General features: G+C 51.4%; 1 pseudogene; it reads left to right on the top strand.

Moving 5' to 3' along the window:
- The first annotated feature begins 16,224 nt into the window (after window positions 1-16,224).
- LOC146188161 (uncharacterized) lies at window positions 16,225-17,438 on the top strand (annotated as a pseudogene).
- The last annotated feature ends 82 nt before the right edge of the window (window positions 17,439-17,520 follow it).

Raw genomic sequence — 17,520 nt, 5'->3', positions numbered from 1 at the left:
CAGAGTTTCATTCTGTTCATTAGAGACCGTCACCTTATTCTTCTTTAAAACCGTCATGGAAGGCGCGTCCTGTTTCGTTGACTGACCTCTAATGTCAGCATCCTCCTCCGCATCCGCCTCGTCCATAATTAACTCGGACGAGTCTTCGCTGGTCCCAGGTCCGGCAATGCTAGCGTAGGTTCGTGCACACTGGCTGTCTTCATGCCCGAACCGTCGACAGGTTCCGCAGTGAGGAACCCGGCACTCTTTGCGGATGTGACCCGTACTCCGGCAGCGTAGGCACAACGGGGGTCTGCCTGGCACAATCACTAGCGCCAGCTCGCCGCTAACATTCAACTGATGCGGCAGGTCGTCGAGCTTCAAGCCAGCTTTCAGCTTCAGCGTGACGAGTCTAGTTGTGGAGCCCTTTTCTAGCATACCTTTAACACGCCAGCGCTCCCGAGAAACCTCCGACACCTTTTCGTACGGCGCAAATGCAGCACGAACATCCTCGTCTGGCACGTTGTGTAGCAGCCAGTGAAGTTTGAGTCGCACGTCCTGGTTCGCCGGGTCAATCACCAAGCAGCGACCGTTTTTTACACACAGCTCACTTACACTTACAATCTTGTTCACCGCTTCAGCATCTTTGAGAGTGACGGCCCAGACGTGGCTCATCCGATACGTCCCCATTGCGATAACGTCGGGGATTAGCGAGTGTTGCGCCAAAGCATCCCGGAAATCTTCCACCCGGTAAGGGCGGGCCCTGATATCGGCGTGCAAAAAAACGGTATTCAAAACAAACCGACCTGTTGGCAGTGCAAGCAAAACAAGCTGGTAAGTATTGTCCTGTTCAGCAGTCCTGTTACCGCGGCCTGACATGGCCGCTGAAGCCGCTCCTGAGGAGCCCTGCATCCTGCGTCCGTTCACTGGCGTGGCCGGAAGCAGAATCTCACTGAGCTACATCGGCCGCTCACTATACTAACGAATACTAACGAGGAGAAGTGCTACAAAAGCAGTTTCCGCTCTTTTTTTTTTCGTTTTTTTTTATTGCCTGCTTAGACATACATCGTTACACAACAAAAGTGAAAGAACACTTGAGAAGAATGTACATAGCGTCGGTAAAGCAAACTCCTACCCGATTTTGTTGTTTCTACCGAATACGTACCAGCACGTGTTGTTGGTCTTCTCAAGGAGGTCGTAGCGGCCTGTAATTTCTTAAGTGCGCGATTCTCACGCGATTATTTAGCTGTAGTAAAGCGCAAAAAGTTGTACAAGGACCTTGGAGACGTAGTTTTTCCTGTACCACTGTATCGCACCGTGTACAGTGCCAATCCCAGTAGCGACGTTTTAAAGCGCGTAAAGAGAATGCATGTGGCACCAGGCGCAAAGTCCTTTTTCTTTAGGCTCCACACCGGAACCTTAGAGGTAAAAACCTGGATGGAGGAAAAGGGACTGTACGTTCCCTGGGGTGTGCATTGTTTTTTATGCAGAAAGCCCGTTACCGTCGAGCACGTCTTCTTGGAGTGTTTGGGTGGCGTGTTGTTTTGGGACATACTGCAAAGAACACTGAAAAAAGACCTGCCACTAGACCCCCGAGGAATTCGTTTCCTAGCTGTGGAAAATGATGAAGGCGTCCCTTTCGACGCAGTAATGCTGATGGGATTGCACTGTATATGGAAAGCCTGCACGGCAGCGCGACACGCTGACATTGATGCAAGGCAGGCACGCCAGTACTTCTGCGAATCCGTTGCGGCGTTCGTGGCAACCCATAAGAATGTGTACCCGGTGCCCGAATGGGTATCGAGAATTGAGCCTGTTATGCACATGAAGAGTTCTTAGCCCCTTTACATCAGTCAAGGTTTGGCTGGAAGTTTCAGCCCATACCAGCAGTTTCCGCTCCTCTCAAGACGTGAGGAGAAAATCAGGCAATAATGTGCGTCCCTGCAGTAAGCGCAAAACTAATAAGGAACGGTCAGGCGGGGATGCTGACCACTATACTAACGAAGAGTTTTTTTTTTCTGACATAGTATTTATTATACAAAAAGGGTTATGTACACAGACTATTTACAATTCATTCAGCCATTGCTGAGATGCACAACAGAAGACAACTTTTTAAAAGGCAGGCAAAAATAAGCACCGTGTCACCAGCGGAAACCAATCAGGTAGAAAGTCATTTTCACCATAAGTGTCCTTCAGTTGCAGCATCATTCTGCTAAAATGGAGTCTAGGTGGAACAACAGGTTCAGCGTTGCGATCCGACATGCGTGTCATCCACAAGCTATGAAGTCCAATAAGGAAAAACATGTCATATGGCTCGTAATCAGATTGTGTAACAGCAAGATACCGCACACTGTACGAATTTAGAACAAAGTCTTTCTTTAGAGTTCTTTGCAACACATCCCAAAAAAGAATTGCGTCTTTGCAATTAATGAAACAGTGCTCAATAGTTTCGGGCACATCACACAGACGGCAGTTTACAGAAGATACAAAAATATTTTTTCTATGGAGCCATGTGTTAACAGGTAGATCTTCAGTGTGTAATTTAAAGAAAAATGCTTTCGTGCGAGGAGAAATCTGAATTTTGCGCACCCTTTTTAACACATCATGACCCTTAAAGCCAAAGTATAAAGAACGATACAGTGGTGGCGGAAAAAGCATTGCTACCAAATCCTTGTATAGTATCTTGCGCGAAACAGAATATAAGTACTCATTCGAGAATCGTACTGTCAAAAACCTCACCAAAGCATAAACTTCCTGCATAAATCCTAGTAACTGCGGGCGATCAGTAAAATCTGAAGAAACCACTAAGTCGGGAAGCAGATTCATGAAATTAACTTGTAGGAATGCTCTAATAATCGGATGTCAACAATCACGAAAAAAGAAGAAACGGGCAACTAACTGCCTTACATACAGATGCACTAAGCCGAGCCCCCCTGCACAAACAGGTCTGAATAGGTTATCACGCCGAATCGGTTCAAAATTGGATGACCAAATAAACGTCGCAAATATTCGGTGAAAGCGCTGGATGTAATGCCTAGCACAGTGGAGGACCTGAAGCACATAATAAAGTTTTGTCGCCAAAAACATGTTGCAGGCCTGAGCCCGACCGAATATTGAAAGCCGATAGGGGACAAATGTATTAGCATAACGCTGGACTACTGGAACGCGCTCTTTCCAGTAATTTGAACTTGACTTAAATGCATGCAGTGGAACGCCTAGATATTTAGGTGGCACACATGACCATTCAATTCCTGCATATAAGGGTGGTGTTGAGCCCCACGAACCAAACCAAAGGCCGGAACTCTTGGAGTGATTCACCTGAGCACCAGAAACAACACCAAATTCTTGTATGCTGGATATAACTTTTTCTATGCTTGGTTTGTCAGTGCAGAAAAACGCTAGATCATCCGCATATGCAAGCACTTTAACCTCATTTCCAAGGAGAGGGAAGCCATGGATACTACTGTTATGTAAAACACTCTGACAAAGTGGTTCCAAGTAAAGAGCAAAAAGCAGTGGAGACATCGGACAGCCTTGCTTCACAGAAAAGTTGATTGGTATGGGGTTTGAAAGGTGGCCATTTATAATTAGGCGAGTCGAACAATTTCTATAGGAAAGTTGCACCCCCTTCAGTACTACAGAACCAACGTTCGCTCGTTCCAGAAGAGTAAACAGGAAAGAATGACGAACTCGATCAAATGCTTTTGCGAGTTCGACCTGAAGTAAAGCAACCTGATCGTGAGAGCAGGAGCATGATTCGAGAACTGTGCGCGCAATATGTACATTACTTTGTGTGGCTCGGCCCCCCAAGCCGCAAGTCTGGTGAGGGCCAATGAGAACCGACATTGCGAACTGTAGGCGATTTGATAAAATTTTGGCGAAAATCTTGTAATCCACATTTGCCAGTGTGATTGGTCTATAGCCTTCTACTGAGCGTAATTTTTCTTCATCAGTACTCTTTGGAATTAGGACTGTGTGGCATTTTGTAAAAGTCTCGGGAAGGGCTTCTAGATCAAAACTTATCGCGAAGACATCTAGCAGGATAGGAACAAGAACAGTTCTAAAAGCTTTATAAAATTCAGAGGAAATGCCATCAGGACCAGGCGTTTTTGAGAGAGGTAATTGATCAATTGCCACTTCTACCTCTTTCTGCGTGAAAGAGCTACTAATTACAGAACAATCATCTTCTGATAAAGGGCTCACCAGGGACGTAAAACGCGAGATGTTATAATTTCTTACAGGAGGAGTGGCACTAAACAACATCGAGTAATAATCCACGAATGCGGACGTAACCTCATTCGTACTCGTAACCAATGGGCCATTACGCATAATTCCCGGAATCAGCTTTGCAGTCGCATGATGACGTTCATCAAGCAAAGCTTGCCGCGTCGGCCGTTCGCAGTGCAAAGCACGCTTGACACGAGATCGAATTAAGGCACCCCTGTATCGTTCCGCATCATACCTTTGTAACTGACTTTGTAACGAGGAGTTTCCGCTCTTCTCAAGACGTGAGGAGAAAATCACGCATTAATGTGCGCCCTTGCACTAAGCGGAAAACTAATAAGGAACGGTTCACTCATAGCGTATGCGCACTAAGTGACAAAAGAAAAAAATCTACTCCCCGTCGTGGAATCGAACCCCGGTCTCACGCGTGACAGGCGGGGATACTGGCCACTATACTAACGAGGATTTTTTTTTTCTTCATTTCCTGACCGAGGACGTACACAAAAAAGACACATGTGACATCAATAACATGACAAAATAAAAGATCAAGCATTGACTTAAAGCTTCGGCCTTCCTTAGCTGAAGTTGTCGGATTAAAAATCCCTCATATGTGACAACCCTTCAAAACTAACCAACCATTCTGACTCTAGTTTTAACGCTTTCTGTTCATCCACATATGCCCGTATGCTCTCTCTAAAGAGCTGTCTCGCTGAACGTGCATCGACGTCACCATGCTCTACAGCCATTCTGCTTTTTCATATGCTGTGGAGAGCCAGTAGCATCAAAAGATCCAACGGTGTATCATTGTTCGCTTCTACTGGCAAGAATCGAATACCATGTGGGCTTATGGGTAGTTCCTTTTTAAGCGTCCTCTGGAGCACGTCCCATAAAAATACGGCGTCCCAGCATTCGAGAAACACGGGTTCAATCGTCTCCTCTCTCCTGCATATTATGCAGTGGACACCCCAGGGTACAAAAAGCCCTTTCTGTTCCTTCCATTTCTTTACCTCCAATGTTCCAGTGTGCAGCCTAAAAAAGAACGTTTTCATCCCTGCCGGCACCATCATCCTCTTCACTCTTTTAAGAACATTTTTGCCCCCGGTAGACGAGTACACAGCTCTGTACAACGGTTCTGGAAGCACCACATCGCACAAGTCTTTATACAGTTTTTTCCGGTTTACACTCCACAAATAGTCTAAAGTAAACCGCACCATCAAGAACCTGTACGCCAAGACCACTTCCCTTAGATACCCGTGGACACCTCCTGACATGCGGTCAGAAGAAACGATAATTCCCGGGAGAGCTTGACCCAGGCGTAACTGACAGACCGTACGAAGAAATGGATTTTTCACATTCCTCAAAAACATGAAACGATTGACTAACTGGCGCAGAAACAGATGTGCCAAACCAAGCCCGCCGTCCTTCACCCGGCGGAAGAGATTTGTCCGACTTGTCCGTTCCCACGAAGACCCCCACACAAAGACGGCAAAGATACAATGCATCTTTTGGACATTAGCTCTTGAACAATATAACACTTGAAGCACGTACCAAACTTTTGTCACTAAAAACAAATTACAAATCGTGGCCTTCGCAAACACCGACCACTGCCATCCATTCCATTTGTCCACTCTATCTTTCAATTTACCGACTTGGTTTTTCCAGTATGGGTCACTGTCCCGATACGATTCAAGAGGGGCACCAAGGTAGCTGACAGGGTTGGTAACAAATTTCATGTTAGCAAAAATGCCTGGGGTCGCTGGCCAGTCACCGTGCCAGAAGCCCAGGCACTTGCCCCAATTAACAGCACTGCCGCTTACAGCGCAAAAATCTTTTACAGTTTTCACAACTTCTACGATGCTTTCGTAGTCTACACAAAACATCGCGACATCATCGGCATAAGCCAAAAGCTTCACTTCTGCTTGATGCAGCTTGAAGCCCCGCATTTTCTCATGCTTGATAATGCTTAAACATAAGGGTTCAAGATCGATACAAAAGAGAAGAGGTGAAAGGGGGCAACCTTGACGAACTGAGCGTTGGACAGCAATACTGTCACCGACAGATTTGTTCACAATTAGTCTAGTTGTACAAGCACTGTAAGCCATAGCCACTCCTTCTCTGATGACGCATCCGACCTTGACATAGTCTAATATAAACAAAAGCAAGTCGTGGGGCACTCTATCAAAAGCCTTTTCAAGATCTATTTGGAGCATTGCTACTCCAAGTCCACCAGCATCGCAACATTCAAGAATGGCCCTCGCGATGTGAATGTTCGTAAAAATGGACCTGTCTTTAATACCGCATGTTTGGTGGTCTCCAACAATATCTTTAATAACTGTTTGCAGTCTTTTAGCTAGTATTTTCATAAAAATTTTATAGTCGACATTGGTTAAACTAATCGGCCGGTAAGAGGTAACACTGCGTAATTGACCTCGGTCTTCCGTTTTGGGAATTAGCACAGTATGAGAAGATGCAAAGGACGGCGGCAGCACATTAAGGTCATATGCTTCATTATACACTTTTTCCAGTACCGGCGAGAGAAAATCCTGGAAAGCTTTATAAAATGCGGCGCTAAGTCCATCAGGGCCAGGCGATTTGCCGGGGTTCAAATTCCCAATAGCGCATTTCACTTCGTCCTCCGTGATAGGGGTCTCTAGCACACGTGTCGTCTTTTCGTCGAGTTGTGGCATTAAAGGCAAATAAACTCTCTTGAAACTCTCGATATCAACTGCACATCGTGCGAACTGCTGACGATAATGCTCGAAGAAAGCTTGCTGGATTTCTTTCTTTTAATTGGTAATGGTCCCTTGGTATTCAATTTCATCTATCTGATTCCTTCGAGCGTGCCACTTTTCTGTGCCTAACGCCATTTTTGTCGGACCTTCCTCCCTTATCAGCCGTTCGGCTCTAGCTCTGACAAGGGCACCGCGATATCGGTCAGCGTCGAGTAGTTCAAGCTTGCCCTTAAGGGCTCGTATGTCGTCTATGAACAAACCGGGGTTATTGCTTTCCACATCGATTAGACGCTGTAGATTCACGCGAAGGGACCTTTCTTCGGCCCTTTCTTGTCTGGCTATAGCGCTCGATCTTTCCAATTCTGTCATTTTGACATTCTGTTTAAAAACCTCCCATTTAGCCCCTAACTTTGTTACGCCTTTGTCATTCATATTTGCTATATGCCTTTCAACGTCGGCTTGGAAACTGTCATCAGATAATAATTTTGAATTTAACTTCCACATTTGCCAGTCAAATCCTTGACTTTTAGTTTTGTTCCCAGCGATAGTGACGGTGACCAAGCAGTGATCGCTGAACGATACTGGCTTAACGTGGTATTCGTGGCATACAGGCACCAGATCAAGAGATATGTACATCCTATCGAGTCGAGCGTGGCTAGAAGCCTGGAAATGAGTGAACTGTGCCGCTCGTCCACCCTCCAGACACCCAGTCACATCAACAAGGTTAAACTCATTTACCAATTCTGCGAGAACACAGGTGCTGGCATCACTATGCGGCCTTCTACTCGTTTTATCTGATGCGGAGAGTACACAATTGAAGTCTCCCATTATCACAGTTAGCCTTTCAGAGTTGCAATACTGACGAATACCTTCAAAGAAATCGCGCCTTTCGCCCACGCTGTTCGGTGCATAAACACAAATGATGCGCCATTCGTATGAATACAGCACGAGATCGCAAACAACGAAGCGGCCATACGCACAAGTCGTGACAGCTTGAATTCTGACACCAAGGCACTGACGCACAAACAGCACACAACCAGCCGCTGCTCCAACTGCATGACTTACAACGGCGTTGTATCTTGAAGTAAAAAGGCTAACCATTCTCCCGGTTTCTTCGGGAATCTGGCGTTCCTGCGGAGCGAGCGGTTCCTGCGGAGCGAGCGGACGCGTTTCACCTGGGCTCCGTGTTTTTTTCATTGAACTGCCAGATTTTTTGAGTCGCACCTTAATGAAAGTGCGTCGACCGGATGCATGAAGTTGTGTGGACCACCGGGAACTCGAATTCCGAGGTAGGGGACCGCTTTTGCCAAATTTAAAGGACTTTTGTGTGCCGAGAGGAGCGCCCGCAGCTGGGCCTAACGTCGACTCCGGCCTTGGCCGGAGGAGCGGTAGGCCCAGCCCGAGCCTCGGTGAGGCCGCCAGCGGAACATCGAATCATCGGTGATTACGCAAGTGAGCATTGACCTAAGATAACTACAGCTATGCGAGTAGAGGTGGACGGCGTCGAAATTCCGCCGGACCAGTGCACAAGATCGCAAGGCTGGAAAACTGCCGGCGAGAGGGTCAGGCACAAAGGCATGGGCAAGTTAGGCCTAAATGCCGTACTTCCAACGAACCAAGATGGCGCCAAGGCCATGGCTGCCACTGGCAGCGATACACGTCACTCAAGGGCGAAACGTATAAACAAGGGCAAATTGTTGAGGGGCGCGCGCATGCCAGACTTGCCGCGCGGCGACATAAAGATCGTATTACGACCACGAGGCGGGCTCCACGTGAGCGACGTGACCCGCGTTGAACTAAGTCGTGCAATTGTGGCGGCGGCAAAGATCCCCGGCAATGAAGCAAGTGAAGATGTCGTGTGCCCCAACCTCCAGCAGAATATCGTTGTGGTGAGCACCTCCAAGAGAGAGAACGCCGACCTATACACTGCAGTCGCAAGGATCGACATACGCGGCACGGCACACGAAGTAAGTACCTACGAAACGGCCCCCCACGGCACGGTGAAGGGCGTCATAAGGGGCATCCCGCTCGAGGATACGGCCCAGGATATTCAGGACAATGGTGTGCACAAGCATAACCCAACGGCGCTACAGGCAAACCGGATCGGTAAGACCCGATCAGTCGTCATTGCTTTCGAAGGGCATAAAGTACCCAAATACGTGAGATACGGCAACCTGCTCATGGAGTGCACGTTACATAGAAAACAAATCGACGTATGCTATGCGTGCGGAAGAGTGGGCCACAGAATGGACGTGTGCCCGGATCCTTCGAACACGATCTGCCGAGGGTGCGGAATCTCCAACCCCGCCGAAGATCACGAATGTGTCCCGAACTGTGGCCTGTGCGGAGGCAAACACCTGACAGCGGACAAGGCCTGCAAAGCCCGCTTCAAGACACCCTACGTCGTCCGCCGGCGGCGCTGGGAACGGCGCCGAGCAGAGGAAGAAGACATCGGGAGAAGGAACCAAGACAAGAGAGGTCCTGCAGGCGGACCCCACCGCAGCGCCTCCAAACAACGGGGCCGGTCACACACGCCGGGCCGCAACAGCAACAACAGTGGCTGTCAACAACAGTCGCCAGAGTCAACCGGACACCGAGGGATCGCCGAGAAAAAGGTAGGCCGGACCAACAGGTCTCCCGTCGCTCTAACCAGCGACACCGAATTCCCACCCCTCACCCCCTCCCAACCCCTTAACTCACAAGCGAATCCGCAAAAGGACAGTAGCGAAGTGATAGAGCTTAAGAGGATCATAGAGCGCCAAAACGCTCACATCCAGGAACAGAACGCCCAAATACAGGCGCTTATGAATAAGATCGAAACGCTAGCGAGTAACGGCAGCTTGGCAAATTCAGGACCCCAAGACAACACGGCCACAAGCAACGCCGCAGGCTTGCGCAAGGTGCCGCGGAGGGCCCCCCCCCCCCTCGCCCCGCCAAGGGCGGACAGCTGGAGAGGCTGAGGCCATGCAACGTGCAGCAAATAACCTAGAGGCGATGGACGCCGAAGAGAGCCCCGCGAGCGGAGAGGAAACTGCGAACGTAGAGACCGCGACCACGGTAACGACACAGATCCCGCGAGAAGGAGAGCTTATGGCCATTTTGGCCGCAATTTCCCAAATTAACGAAAGGCTCAGCAAAATAGACGACCGACTTAAAGCTGTCGAGAGTCAGCCTCAGACGCCATCGGCGAAGCACAAACGTCAAGCGCTAAAAGCAGCCTCAACATCGGTGAGGAACCATTTCGCGTCCCTGAAAAAGGAGCGGGCCGAAAAAATAAAAAACGCGATCGCGAAAAGGCGCAATCGACTCGAGACAGCCGGAAAGGATGATGCAGAAGCCAAGTAAGAAGCACAAGAAGACCGGGGGGGAAACCACCGTGATTTACCAATGGAACTGCCGTGGGATTCGCAACAAAGAAGCGGAACTAATGTTATACATTGACGGGCAAGACAACAAGCCTGATGTAATTGCTCTACAGGAGACGAACGGGAAACCAAGACTTCCGGGGTACGTCACTTACACGGACCCCACGGAGAACGGAACGGCGGTGCTCGCTCGCAGCAACGTGGCGGCAACTCAACATGTTACGGCGCAGGGCGGGTGCGAGCACACGCTGGTCGAAATTCATGCAAGAGAAATTGGCAGCGCGGGCAATTTATTTGTAATGAGCGCGTACTGTCGGCCGTCACAACGGCAGTACGAATTTGACCGCATCGTGAGTCAGGCGAAAGGGTTGGCGGGGACCAGGCCGCTCCTGATCCTCGGCGACTTTAACGCCCCTCACACAACATGGGGCTATAAGTTCCAGTCAAAAAGAGGAAAAGCATTGGCCAAAGCAATGGAGGATCACGAGATTGCCCTCCTGAACGAGCCTGACGTAACTACCAGAAGAGGCAACAGTGCCGCGAGGGACACTACGCCAGGCCTTTCGTGGTTATCGGGAACGCTAGACGTCTCCTGGAGAAGCGAAGAAGTGGATCTGGGTTCTGACCACAGCGTGATCGGCATCACGATCCGAGGTTCCCGATATCGGGCTGTGTTGGGGACAGCGCGGATCACGGATTGGGACAAGATGAGAAAGTTCACCCAGGAACAAGAAGAGGCGTCTGAGGAAGAATCGGGACGAGCTGAAACACAACAGACCTACACCGAATGGTCGAGGGACCAGAAGAAGACCCTCCAAAAATTTACCCAAGAAATCGCAACGACTTCGCAGACACCGTACGTGGACGCCAGACTGACCCACATGTGGGCGGCCCGGCACTCGTTAACGCGGCGATGGAAACGTCAGCGGCACAACAGAAAGCTGGCCAAGCGCATAGCAGCCTTGAACAAGCAGATCGCCGAGCACGCGGCCAAACTATGCAGGGAGAATTGGCTGAAGACCTGCGACGGCCTGCAGGGCAAGCTCTCGACGTGGAAGACGTGGTGCCTCTTGAGGCATCTGATCGACCCGCTGAGTAGCAAAACTGCGACCAATCGCAACCTTACCAAAGTATTGAACATGTACAAGGGAGACGGCCGCAGGCTCCTGGAAGACCTGAAGGCGAAGTACCTAAAGACAGAGAAGGGACAGTACCCGGAGCCAGAGAGGTGCGAAGGACCCGACAACGAAGACCTGGACCGGCCGTTTTCCATGACGGAATTGTGGACAGCGATAGATCAAAGTAACAAGAAAAGTGCACCCGGCAGGGATGCCATAACATACAAACTACTCAGTAACATGAGCAATAAAGTGGCCCGCGGCCTCCTAGGGCACATCAACGAAGTCTGGGAGAGCTCGCGGTTGCCGAAGGAATGGAAGGACGCCGAGGTCTGCTTCATTCCAAAGCCCGGCAAGGCCCTCACGATAGACAACATGCGGCCCATCTCCCTCACGTCCTGCGTGGGGAAGGTGATGGAGCGTATGGTCCTTCGCCGGCTGCAGAAGCACCTCGAAGAAACAGATCAGATGCCGGAGACGATGTACGGCTTCAGGCAACATCTCAGCACCCAAGACGTGATGATCCAACTTCACGAACTGGTCGTCAAGCCGGCAACGAGGCACACGCCGCGCGGGATACTCGCCCTCGACCTGAAGGGAGCGTTTGATAACGTGTCCCACGCGAGCGTGTTGCGGAATCTGAATATGACCAGGTGTGGCCGAAAGACATTCGACTACATCAAAGAATTTCTGTCAAACCGAACAGCGACCATCAGAATAGGGGAGGAGAAGTCAGACCCTGTCGAGCTGGGTGATAGGGGCACCCCACAGGGATCGGTCTTGTCGCCCCTGCTCTTCAATCTGGCCCTCCTGCCCCTGCCCGGTCTACTCAAGCAAATCGAAGGCGTGGACCATGCGTTCTACGCCGACGATATTACGGTGTGGACAGCTCGAGCCGGTTCTGATGCCTGGATGGAGGAAGCCTTGCAGAAGGCGGCAACAACCGTGCACGAGTACGCAAAGTCATGCGGACTGAGCTGCGCTCCCCAGAAATCAGAGTTGCTTATTATCCAACCGGGAAAATCCAAGAAAGAGCTGCCGCCGAACGTGATCGTCACCATCGACGGAACGGCTATCAAGCCAACACAGCAGATTAGGATCCTCGGCCTACTACTTCAGGCCGACGGGAAGGCACACGCCGCCGTCACAAAGATCAAAACTACAGCCGAACAGATACTCAGTATGATCAGAAGGGTATCTAATAGAAACCGAGGCCTCAAAGAGGACGATGTCATGCGCCTGATACGCGCATTCGTCGTGTCACGGGTTACCTACTCCGCCCCCTATCTCCAGCTCACGAAGGCGAATAGGGACACCCTAAACAGGATGCTTCGTAAGGCAACGAAGCAAGCACTGGGCATTCCCATATACTCGTCCACACAAAGACTGCTGGACATGGGCGCCCACAACACGGTGGAGGAGCTCATTGAAGCCCACCTCTCTAATCAGAGAATCCGGCTCAGTCATACGAAACACGGACGAGCCGTCTTACGCAAGATAGGATGGCAGATTGAGCCAGTACCCCTCAAGGAAACCCTTCCGGAAGACTGGAAGACGGCCATTCAGACCAAACCCCTTCCCCGGAACATGACGCCGGGCAAGGACGACGAGAGGCGCACCGCGCGGGACAAAGCCATAGCCCGGAAGCTGGAAGAGAACCCCAGGGTCCTCTACGCGGACGCCTCGCTCCGAAAACACAGTGACCGTGCAGCAGTGGTGGTTACGTCAAAAGACAGGCTGATCGTCAGCGCGTCCATAAAGACAACAGACGCCGCAGTTGCAGAAGAAGCGGCCATGGCCCTAGCACTCGCACAGCCGAGCGTGGACATCGTGGTCACTGACTCAAAGACAGCCTACAGAAGCTTCCGCAGAGGGGTAATATCCTCCGCGGCCCGAGCCATTCTATCCAAGTGCAAGCCTCCGGGAAGAGCTATAGAGCTCGTGTGGGTCCCGGCTCACTCGCAGGTAGCAGGCAACATCATCGCAGACTACCATGCCCGAGAAATGTCAATCCGGGGCGAGAACGAGCCGGAAGAGCTACCGCATCCGGTTACCAGCTTTCGGGAAATTACAAGTATGTACTGAGAGGAAAGGTGCAGACTGCCAGAACCGCACCCCAAGCTCACCAGGCAACAACAGACGATCCTGCGCCGAGCGCAGGCGGGATCGCTTGCGCATCCCGTATTGATGAGCCGCATGTACCCTGCGGAAGACGACATGCTCTGTCCTTTTTGTAAAAAAGAAAAGGGCACCCTGCCGCACGTTTTGGCAGAATGCAAACAACTCAAAACCCCCCTCCTCCCCTTCCCGCCAACACCCCCAATCCCCAACCCCTTGAGCGATGGAAGACCTTGTTGTCCAGCCCCGCCCTATCGATCCAGCTCGCACTGACAGACAGGGGCCAGGAGCTGCTGGAAACATATGGGTCCCGCAACTAGGGAACCACCCCGTCTGGTGCAAGCATGCACCACCGAATTATTTCGGGCTTAATAAATGTTGATTCCTCCTCCTCCCGGTTTCTTCTTCACCATCAACTTTAGTTTCCTGAATCGCGATGACGTCTAGCTCCAGCTCGCTAACCAAACGAAACAGTTGATTTTGCTTGCGCCTTGCTGCGAGCCCTCGAACATTAATAGTCGCGAATCTAATGGCTTTGTCTAGACAAATCATTGGTGATGAACGAATACCCGGGAGCATGGTCATACCTTTAGTGATGTCTGTGGCCGAGCACCCCTCCATGGTGTCAGGTGTTAAGTCTGAGGTGGGAGCGATGCAGCCCCCTCTTTTCTCTAACAAGTTCGACCTAGTCCGATAGGACGCCCGCCGTACCGCCGTGGAAGTCTTTGTCGGCGGTCCTTCGACGTCTGCATCCTCGTGACCTGGTGTTCGGTCCTCCGTGTCGTCGTGTGTCCGCTTCGCTACCGCTGCCGAGTTCGCTGCCTCAGATTCGACCATGCTGTCTCATGAATGAATACTGTGCTGTGACTGACCTCCGTGTCCCCAGTTGAGTTGCTGCTGCTGGCCACCTTAGCGTCCGCGACGCCGACGGAACACGCTTGCAAATTCTTGACACCCTGTTCCTTGACCTCGTCCGCGTTTGGGGAGGGGGGAGTGACCGTTGTTTCTGCTGAGCTGGTTTCTGACTCCTTAGCTGCTTCTTCCGCATCCGCCTCGTCCATGAGGTGTTCCGACATGTCGTCGTTCCTCACGGGCACTGCGACGTTTGCATACGTCTTTACACACTGCGGTTCGTCGTGGCCGAAACGACGACAACGAGCGCAGCGCGGAACCTGGCACTCCTTCCGGATGTGACCCGTCGTCTTGCAGCGAAGGCACAGGGGAGCCCTGCCCGGAACGACGACGAGCGCTGGCTCACCGGCAACTCGCAGCTGGTGTGGGATGTCGTCAATTTTCACCCCTGTCTTCAGCTTTAGGGACACGGTGCGCGTAGTTGACCCTTTGTCGGTGACGCCTTGTGCGCGCCACCTTTCCCTTGCGATGTCAGACACCGTCCCATACGGCAACAGTGCGGCTCGCACGTCTTCGTCAGGAACGCCATGCAACAGCCAGTGAATCTTTAACCGGACGCCCTGGTCGTTGGGGTCGACGATTACACAGCGATGGTCCTTCACTTTCACATCACTGACAGCGAGCAGCTTACGTGTGGCCTCGGCGTCTTTAAACGTCACTGCCCAAACGTGGTTCATTTGGTACGCCCCCAGGGCGACCACCTCTGGGAGCAATCCAAGACGAACCAACGCGTCCCTGAAGTCTTCAACTCGGTATGGTCGAGCCTTCACATCACCATGCATGAAAACAGTATTAAGCACAATGCGCCCGGTTGGCAAACTTGGCAGAATCACCTGATACTCGTCAGCCGAAGAGTCAAAAAACCTGTTTCCGCGGCCGGCCTGGGCCGCAAACGCCGCTCCGCCGGAGCTCATGCTTCTGCGTCCGTACACGCCGGTGGCCGGAAGTAGAAGTGAGAACGAGGAAGTAGAACGAGGAGAATTGCTAGAGAAGCAGTTTCCGCTCTTCTCAAGACGTGAGGAGAAAATCACGCATGATTGTGCGCCCTTGCACTAAGCGCGAAACTAATAAGGAACGGTTCACTCATAGCGTATGCGCACTAAGTGACAAAAGAAAAAAATCTACTCCCCGTCGGGGAATCGAGCCCCGGTCTCCCGCGTGACAGGCGGGGATACTGGTCACTATACTAACGAGGAGAATTACTAGAGAAGCAGTTTTCGCTATTCTCAAGACGTGAGGAGAAAATCACGCATTAATGTGCGCCCTTGCATTAAGCGCAAAACTAATAAGGAATGGTTCACTCATAGCGTATGCGCACTAAGTGACAAAAGAAAAAAATCTACTCCCCGTCGGGGAATCGAACCCCGGTCTCCCGCGTGACAGGCGGGGATACTGGTCACTATACTAACGAGGAGAATTGCTAGAGAAGCAGTTTCCGCTCTTCTCAATACGTGAGGAGAAAATCACGCATTAATGTGCGTCATTGCACTAAGCGCAAAACTAATAAGGAACGGTTCACTCATAGCGTATGCGCACTAAGTGACAAAAGAAAAAAATCTACTCCCCGTCCGGGAATCGAACCCCGGTATCCCGCGTGACAGGCGGGGATACTGACCACTATACTAACGAGGAGAATTGCTAGAGAAGCAGTTTCCGCTCTTCTCAAGACGTGAGGACAAAATCACGCATTAATGTGCGCCCTTGCACTAAGCGCAGCACTAATAAGGAACGGTGGATTCCCACTTCCGGCCGCGCTAGCGAGCGGACGTGCTTATCATGTGCTCCAACGGAGCGGTGTCAGCGGCCGTTTCTGGCAGCGGTAACAGGGTTTCTGCTTCATCGAATGATGAGTACCGTGTTGTTCTACCTAGTCTGTCTTCAGGGCGTTTGGTTTTGAATACCGTGTTTATGCATGCTGATGTAGAGCCCAGCCCTACCGTGTGGAGGACTTCAGGGATACGCTGGCCCGTTTGAAACTGCTCCCCGAAGTTTCGGCCTTGGGGGCGTATCAAATGAATCACGTTTGTGCAGTCACGTTCAAGTGTGCTGAAGGTGCAAAGAGGTTGCTCGAGCATGCCGAAGTACAAGTGAAGAGTCATCGCTTCGTATTCATCGACCCGTCGAATCAAGACATCCGGTTGAAGTTGCACTGGTTGCTCCCCACCGTACCTGATGACGACATACGGGCAGCTTTGCTCGCATACGGAAGAACGACTGAAGTGGTGAAGGAACGCTGGAGGTTCAACGCTGTTTCGGACAATGGTTCGACGACGCGAATCGCGACGCTGAAACTCAAGGCGGGGGTGACGCCGGAGGACATACCACATCAGCTGAGAATTGCAGGTGAGCCGGCCCTAGTGGTAGTGCCGAGTAGGGCACCACTCTGCCTGCGCTGCCAGAGCACCGGTCATATTCGTCGAGACTGCAAGGTACCGTGCTGCGTGCTGTGTCGTCGTTTTGGCCACGACGAGACGGAGTGCGTGCGCACCTACGCCAGCGTCGCAGGGCCCATGGGGAGTGACGATAACTCGGACCTCCTAATGGACGAGGCTGATGCTGAAGCAACAGCAAGGGTAGAGGCTAGTATTGCTAAGGACGAAAAGGCGTCTGCCGAGCATACGTCAGGGAACCCAGTCGCGGAAGAAACGCGAAACCTTGAAGGAGACGCACTTGCGTCAAAAGAGGAGCCGAGTACGCCAGCTGTGGTGCAAGAAAAAGACAACACCGTGCTGTCGGTGGAAAGCGTGAGCGAGGTGCAGGAGGCCATGGACACTTCCAAGGAAGGCGCCGCCGTCTCGGCAACTAAGCGCTCGCACGAAGGCGCCGAGCCAGAGAGAGCGTCTCCTGGACTGAACGCCACCGGAGAACCACCTTCAAAGGCAGGTCCCATGTGTCAGCCGTCGTTACGCCTACGGCCGAACAACGCTTCCAAGCGGAGTTTGACGGCAACAACACCGCCGGCTCCACCTCCGCCGCCACCTACTTCGTAGTTGTAAGCGCAGGCACATGCCGTGCGCTGGATCCTGCGCCTCGGGACCTGACGTCCAAGGTAAGCACCGGGCTCTCGGTCTA

Source organism: Amblyomma maculatum, chromosome 5, assembly GCF_055883805.1.
Source record: "Amblyomma maculatum isolate TAMU_Amacu chromosome 5, ASM5588380v1, whole genome shotgun sequence".
Taxonomy (NCBI): domain Eukaryota; kingdom Metazoa; phylum Arthropoda; class Arachnida; order Ixodida; family Ixodidae; genus Amblyomma; species Amblyomma maculatum.
The sequence above is the reverse complement of the archived record's forward strand: the minus strand, read 5'-3'. Positions and strand labels throughout refer to the sequence as shown.